General features: G+C 38.5%; 1 non-coding gene across 1 annotated transcript; it reads right to left on the reverse strand.

Moving 5' to 3' along the window:
• Positions 1–3,887: 3,887 nt before the first annotated feature.
• On the reverse strand, positions 3,888–3,960 carry TRNAK-CUU (transfer RNA lysine (anticodon CUU)). Its single transcript has one exon. It is a non-coding gene; the product is annotated as a tRNA-Lys (tRNA).
• Positions 3,961–7,057: the final 3,097 nt, after the last annotated feature.

The following is a 7,057-nucleotide window of genomic DNA, read 5'->3' on the forward strand; positions in this document are numbered from 1 at the left end:
CAACTAGAGAGAGCCTGCGCGCAGCAACGAAGACCCAACACAGCCAAAAATAAAATAAATATATTAAAAAAAAAAGAATAGGAAAGGATTCATTTGTGTGTGTGTGTGCATGTGTGTATGTGTGTGTGTATTACTTTAAAAAATACTACTAGCTCTACTTTGTCACCATGTAATCCTACTTTAGTAGCCCCAAACTAAGATTCATTCAGTATTTATTGACTCTCTACTGCGTACCTAGTATAGTTTTAGATTCTATAACTGCTGCAACAGGAAGACATGGACCTTTGCCCTTAGAGGGGTTGCAGGTTAGCAGAAGTGGATGTGTACACAGGTGATGATAAACAGTGTGGTGTGTGCCATAAAGGGATCAATTGCTTATTGCTGATGTAGTTATTTCTAACCAGGGAGCCAAGGAAGCCTTCATAGAGGAGGCTTTTGACCTTGTTCCTGAAGGATGAGGAGAATTTCAATAACTGGGGGTTACTCCAGGCTATGTGAACTGAATTCTCGACACAAAATAAAGCATTGAGATGAAGCATTGCAAATTATAATTTAGGATTAAATCACAAAGAACTTGAAAGCCATATTAAACCAGTGAATAAAACTATGAAAATTCAGTTTTACCATCCAGTTTCCCAATATATTCATTCCTAAAGTGAGACCCCTCTGCCCTCTGGGACTTACTGCTTTCCACAGCACCCTTTCCCCCAAGGTAGTGATCTCTCTCATAAGCACATTATCTGTAACTGAGGCACTTACAATTTCACCTTGTATTTGTTTCTATACAGGTTTTATCTTCCTTTCTGGAATATAAGTTCCATAAGAACAAAGCTCCATTTCTTAACTTTGAAACCCACCAGTGGGATGGCCAGGAATAGGTGTACTCATTGTCAGTCTTAAGGATTCAGTATTTTACTAACATTATCTCTTGTAGTAAACATAAAATTGTCTTTTGTAGAATTTGGATTATTTATTAGAAGATTTTCATTATTGAATAATACAAAATATAAGCTGAAATATAGCTTTATAGAAAGCTATAAAGCGGCAGACACCCAGTGGCTGAGGTTAAGGAATGGAGCCCTCTTTTAAGGGTTGAGTTGTATGCCCCAGAGAGAGATGTTGAAGTCCGAACTCCTAACACCTATGAATGTGGCCTTACTTGGAAGTAAAGTCTTTGCAGATGTAATCAAATTAAGATGGGGTTATTAGGGTGAGTCCTAATCAGGCACTGTGACTGGTGTCCTCATACAAAAAGGAAAATGCCATGTGAGACAGAAACACAAGGAGAAAGGATGTAACAGCAGAGGCAGAGATTGGAGTTAGGCACCTGCAAACCAAGGAACACCAAGGGTAGCTGATGACAGCAGAAAGCTAACAGAAAGAAGCAAAGAACAGATTCTTCAAGACAGCCTTTGAGAGCATGACTCTGCCTACACCTTGATTTCAAGCTTCTAGCCTCCAGAATTGTGAGACAATACATTTCTTTTAAGTAACTCAGTTTGGGGTACTTTGTTTATGGCAGCCCTAGGAAACTAATACACCCTTCTTAATTCACTAATTCAACGCATACTTACTGAACATCTGCCAGATACTAATTTAGGTGCTTGAGATACATTCGTGAGCGAAGATAAAGATCATGCCTTTGTGGACCAACATTCCAAGGGTGTGGGTGAAAGTGAAGAGAGGTAATAATAAAAGAAGATGATACCTTCTATAGAAAAAATAGTGTAGGATAAAGTGGATGGTGGGGTAGTTGCCAATTAGGGTGATTGTGGTTGGGCTTATAGCAACTCAAAGACAAATTAGGCAAGTGTGACATAATAAGAAATATATATTTGGTGTCTGCCCCTAGTTTCTGACACAGAGCTCCTAAAATCCTTGTCAATTCCTGCGTGATGGGGGTGTTAGGAGCATCTTACACAGAGCTTCTAAATCCCTTGGAATTTCCTGAGTAATAGGAGTGTCTTGTTCTAATGAGGCAACTCTTGGAGGGCTCCTGGATGATTTCTGGATGAGGTCTGGTCGCCAGAAAGTCTAAGTCATGATTAGAAACAGAACTTGGAAACTGATCAATAACTGATCATGCCTGTGTGATGAAGCCTCCATAAAAATCCCTAAAATACAGGGTTCACAGAGCTTCCAGGATGGCAAACATATTCAGGGGCTGGGAGAGTGCCATGCCAAGGAGAGGACGTGGGAGTTCCATGCTCCTTCCCCATACCTTGCCCTCTGCATCTCTCCCATTTGGCTGCTCCTGAGTTGTATCCTTTATAATAAACCAGGAATAAGTAAACTGTTTTCCGGAGTTCTGTGAGCCATTCTAGGAAATTAACAAACCTCAGGAGAGATTGTGAGAACCCCTGATTTATAGTGGGTTTGTCACAAGTGGGGAGGCCTGGACTTGGAATTGGCATCTCACAGAACCATTCACTTTAGACAAGTTGGTCCCTGTCCAACTCAAAACACCAAACATCATCCTCTCCTGCTAAATGAGTGACTTTACCAGTTTCAGCTTTATCCCTCCTTTAGTCTGTTTTCCCTATAGGTAAGATTTATTTAGATGATAGAATTGCCCTTGCTTTCTGAGAACACCCAATCCAAAAGGAACCCTCACTTCCTTAGACCCTCCGCAAAATTCCACAACTATAGCCCCAATCCTATAATAGGTTCTTTGTAACTCCCTCTTACTGAGACACCCCACAGGTCTCCCTCGCTGCAAGGGATTTTTTTTTTTTTTTTTTTTTTTGGCTGAAGGGCATTGTCAGGTTTAAGAGATGGGAGGAGAGGAATGTGACCTTAGGCGACTGTGGGGTAACTTACCCCAAAGAGGAACAGAGAAATACTGTAGAACGGTAGCCTGCAGGGAAACTAGGTCAAAGTTTTCGTTTTCTTTTAAGATAGAGAATTAACAGCATGTTTGTACGTTGAAGGGAAAAACCGAGAGAGACAAATGGGTCGTTTAGCAGGAGAAAAGCTAGTGGGTAACACGCCGAGTACAGGAACTAGTGCTTCAGGTAGGAGCAAGCGTCGTTCACCTGCAGGGTCGGGTGAGTGAGATCCTGGAACGTGCCTGGCTGTGGTGTGGACATTCTCTTCCTGATTACTTCAAAGTTCTCAGTGAAGAGGCGAAAAAGGCGGAAGTCCTGCCTCCCACAATATCTAATTGCCTATTCGAAATTTCACGTCTCAGTTCTTTTGTGCTTCTGTTTCAAAGAGCCTCCCCTCTACCGGAATATTAATTTCCCTAATACCTATCCAACTGTATGGTTAGATTCCAAATACAGTCCCACGAACAATGGGAAAAAACCTGATTGTGCCCTAGTTGTCTAGATCTCACAATAGAAGGAAACATTTCTCACTGTGTATTTCTCCACAAGACATTCCCCCACCTCCACCCCAGGACAAGCCCTATATTGAGAAGAAAAAAAGTAAAATAAACAAGAAAGGACTTTCTTCGAAGTCCTCCGACTCTCTAACTGCTTTTACATAGGATCGCTTGTTTTAGAAAAGCTGCCAATATTGAGGCTCATAATTTTGGTCCGATAGAATAAAACACTGCCCTCTATCAGCAATAATGCAGGTATGCACAGTAACACAGAAAATCAATTTCAACTTTAAACTGGGCTTTTCAGTTTCTTCTGTGCTTTACGGAGGAAGTAGGCGAGGGATCCGGGAGAGGAAGAAAAACTTGCGCTTTTAAGTGCGCAAGCGCAGTTTGAGAACTGTTTCGTTTGCAAACTAGTCTTTTTTCCGAAGATCTGGTTAATATTGACAGTACGTAAATTAATACGGTTTAAAAAACAAACAAAACCGTTCTTAATTACAGTGCTGTGGAGAGACCTCAAAATATTCAAGGGAAATTAAGTGCTATAACAAAAGATGTCCTGCGCCCAACGTGGGGCTCGAACCCACGACCCTGGGATTAAGAGTCCCATGCTCTACCGACTGAGCTAGCCGGGCACTTAGATGCCACCTTTCTTTTTTCTTCTCTTGAAGGATTCAATTACATTTGATTTTTGTTTTCCTATAATTCTTTATTTACATTAAAAAATTTGTCATACTATAACCTCCAAATTTGTTTCTTAAATTCTTTGAAACAGTTCTTTAATTGTATTTAGATTTAATATTTTTTAGTGCGTGTGTATCCCAAAGGCTCTGAAAACACGCGTTTCTCATTACAGAATCACTGAATCTCTTTTTCTGAAGTGTTTTAAAATATTTACTGCCCAATACGTTATTTTCTTTACATAAACGCGTATCAAGACTGTTCACTTTCTATCAAATGGCATAATGGATTCCTACAATTTTGGGCGCGGCATTAAAAAACAAAGTTTTTAATGAAGTTAGTTACACACGGAAGAAAAATGGAGCTTAGCTATTTTCCTTTAATAGGATCTAGTCAAGGAAAGTTAAATTGAGGAAGGGGATACTGGTTCAGTTAAAATAAGCCCTCTTTCCGATAACTGCCTGACAATTGAAAGATAGGACCCTGAGAGGTTGTCATTACCATCCATCTCAAGAGACAAGCTGAGAGGAAAGGATTGTAGAGACTGTGAGTCTTCTGGCAAAGAAAGTTACTTCTAGAAGAAAAGGAGAAGAACTGATTCTGACCAAATTATGACAAGCTGAGACAATGGAATAATCTTCTATGGAAATATATATATTCTGAGATACTAGTGAAGTTCTCTAGATAAGGAACTCTGCAGATTTCTGTGATGGGAGTGGTGTCTATCCTACTGCTCAGAACAGCAAGCTAAAGCCTAATTGTAAACCTGGGAGTAACAGAATCCTTAGGTTACTATCCCTGAAACCCTAAAACACAGTATTTAGAAGTTAAACACATTGCACATCACATTTCCGAGCTGCTTAATTAACACATAATAATAAGGTATGGCATAAAATATGTTTAGATTCCTCAAAGTGCACCTAGGATTTAAGTAGAATATTTAAAATTTCCAAGCTTGAAATATTAATGCAATTATTCACCAACAATTTTTTCCTGCAGTTGCAAATTCTGGCTTATTTTGACAATTTTATAACTTGGCAGAATGTAACTGGGAAGTGAATTTGTATTTATTTGCATTTTCAACACATTTATTAAGTACCTATCATGTGCGAAGCACTGTGTTATGTATTCTAATAGATGGAAGTATAAACCAGACTCTGATAAGCAAAAATACCTTATCACCCTCTAAGAAAGACATGTAGATTACATCCCGATTTTATATGCACTACTTCTAAAGTAATTAAAACAAACACATCCATACTCACACCTTTTAAGTCTTCTAATGAATCAGGCAAACAATCACGAAACTTAGACCACAATTCAGTGTATTCTTCCAAGATACGAGATATATCAACAATCCAGCCCCCAAATAGGCAGTTCATCGAGTTCAGAAACAGTTCCAAATTCATAATTATTAATCAATACACAGTAGGCATTAGACACTCAAATTGTGTTTATCACACACAAGCAGGAAAGTTAATTAAGAGTTTAACTGGATCCCTAAACAAGTTTGGAGTACTTGTAGTTTACCTTCAAGGTGAACCCTCCTAGGACTATACTCTTCAGCTTTCTTCAGCACTTTCTTGGCCTACCCTGGACGAACTCAGGACCCTTCATGAAAAAATTGCAACTAGAATATTTCAGTGAGGGTTAGGCAAATTAAATGGCTAGTCTTCCAAGTATATCCAAATCCTTTCTTTATCCATTTGTTCAAGAATAAAAACTAACCTTTAATTATAATGGTTCATTAGCAGAAATTAGCAATTGAATTTCCTCTTTCTCTCTCACTTTCTACATCTAATTTTTCAGCAAGCCCTACACTTCTAAAATCCATCCACGTATTTCCACCCCCACTGCCGCCACTCTGCTCATTCTCCATTACTACTTGCCCACCGGACTGCAATAGCTTTCCAACTAGTCTCTGTGCTTCTGTTCTTCCCTGTATTTATCATTCTTCACACAGAAGCAAGAGAGATCATTTAATAAATAAATTAGATCATATCATTCTGCTTAAAAAACTGCTGATGACCTCATGGTAGAAAGCCAATCATTAACTGTGGAAGGAATGACGGAATTAGAAAATCACCATTTGGCAACCATCATCATAATAATTGATTCAAATATGAATCATGGGATACTATAATTAGTGGGTGAAAGGTGAAGGAGTTGCAGGATATTTACATAGTTTCAAGGTGTTTCTTCACAAGATATTTATTAATTACAAAGGGCAAAATTGAAACTATAGTGGAGAAATCTTAAGTGATCAAAGTTAACATCATCTGTAGTGGAACAAACTGACATCATGTGCCTCCTAATATAAGATTCTAATATGAATACAAGGTTACTTTTGTGGCATTCCTGACAAAGAATGCATCACCCAAATCTAATCATGAAAAAAGTCACACAAACCTAAACTGCAGAATATTCTACAAAGTAAATGTTTTGTATTCTTCAAGTGTTAATGCCATGAAACCTAAAGAAATATTAAGAAACAATTTTCCAGATTAAAGGAGACTAGAGACATGACAACTGAATGCAATGTGTGATCTTGGATTTTCTTTTGCTATGAAGGGCATTACTGAGAGATTTGCCAAAATCTAAATGAAGTCTGCAGATCAGAAAAAAGTATTGTTAATTTTCTAATTTTCATAGTTTTCCTGTGGATATGTAAAATGATGTTCTTGATTTTGGGGAAATACACACTTAAGTGTTTAGCAGTTAAAAATGGCTTTCCAGGGGAAAGGGGGGGAAAAATGGCTTTCCATTTAAAATCAGATTAAAATCCAAACCACTACGAGGTCTGATCCCACTTCCACCTCTCTGATTTCACTTCCGGTCACTCTCCCCCACTTAATCTCTATGACAGGCCACACTGATCTGACAGTTCCCATAACAAGCCAAGTTTATATTTCGATAACAACCCCAAGTTTCAGTTTAAGTATCACCCATTCAGAAAGTCATTCCTTAAGTATCAATAATAGGTCTAAAGTTCAAACTTCCATTGTCTCTTTTTCTTTTTTTACCACAAGATGCAACTATTTGCCTATTTAC

The sequence above is a fragment of the Aethalodelphis obliquidens genome, unplaced genomic scaffold (genome assembly GCF_003676395.1).
Source record: "Aethalodelphis obliquidens isolate GAN/ISIS:26980383/991018 unplaced genomic scaffold, ASM367639v1 scaffold10, whole genome shotgun sequence".
Lineage (NCBI taxonomy): Eukaryota > Metazoa > Chordata > Mammalia > Artiodactyla > Delphinidae > Aethalodelphis > Aethalodelphis obliquidens.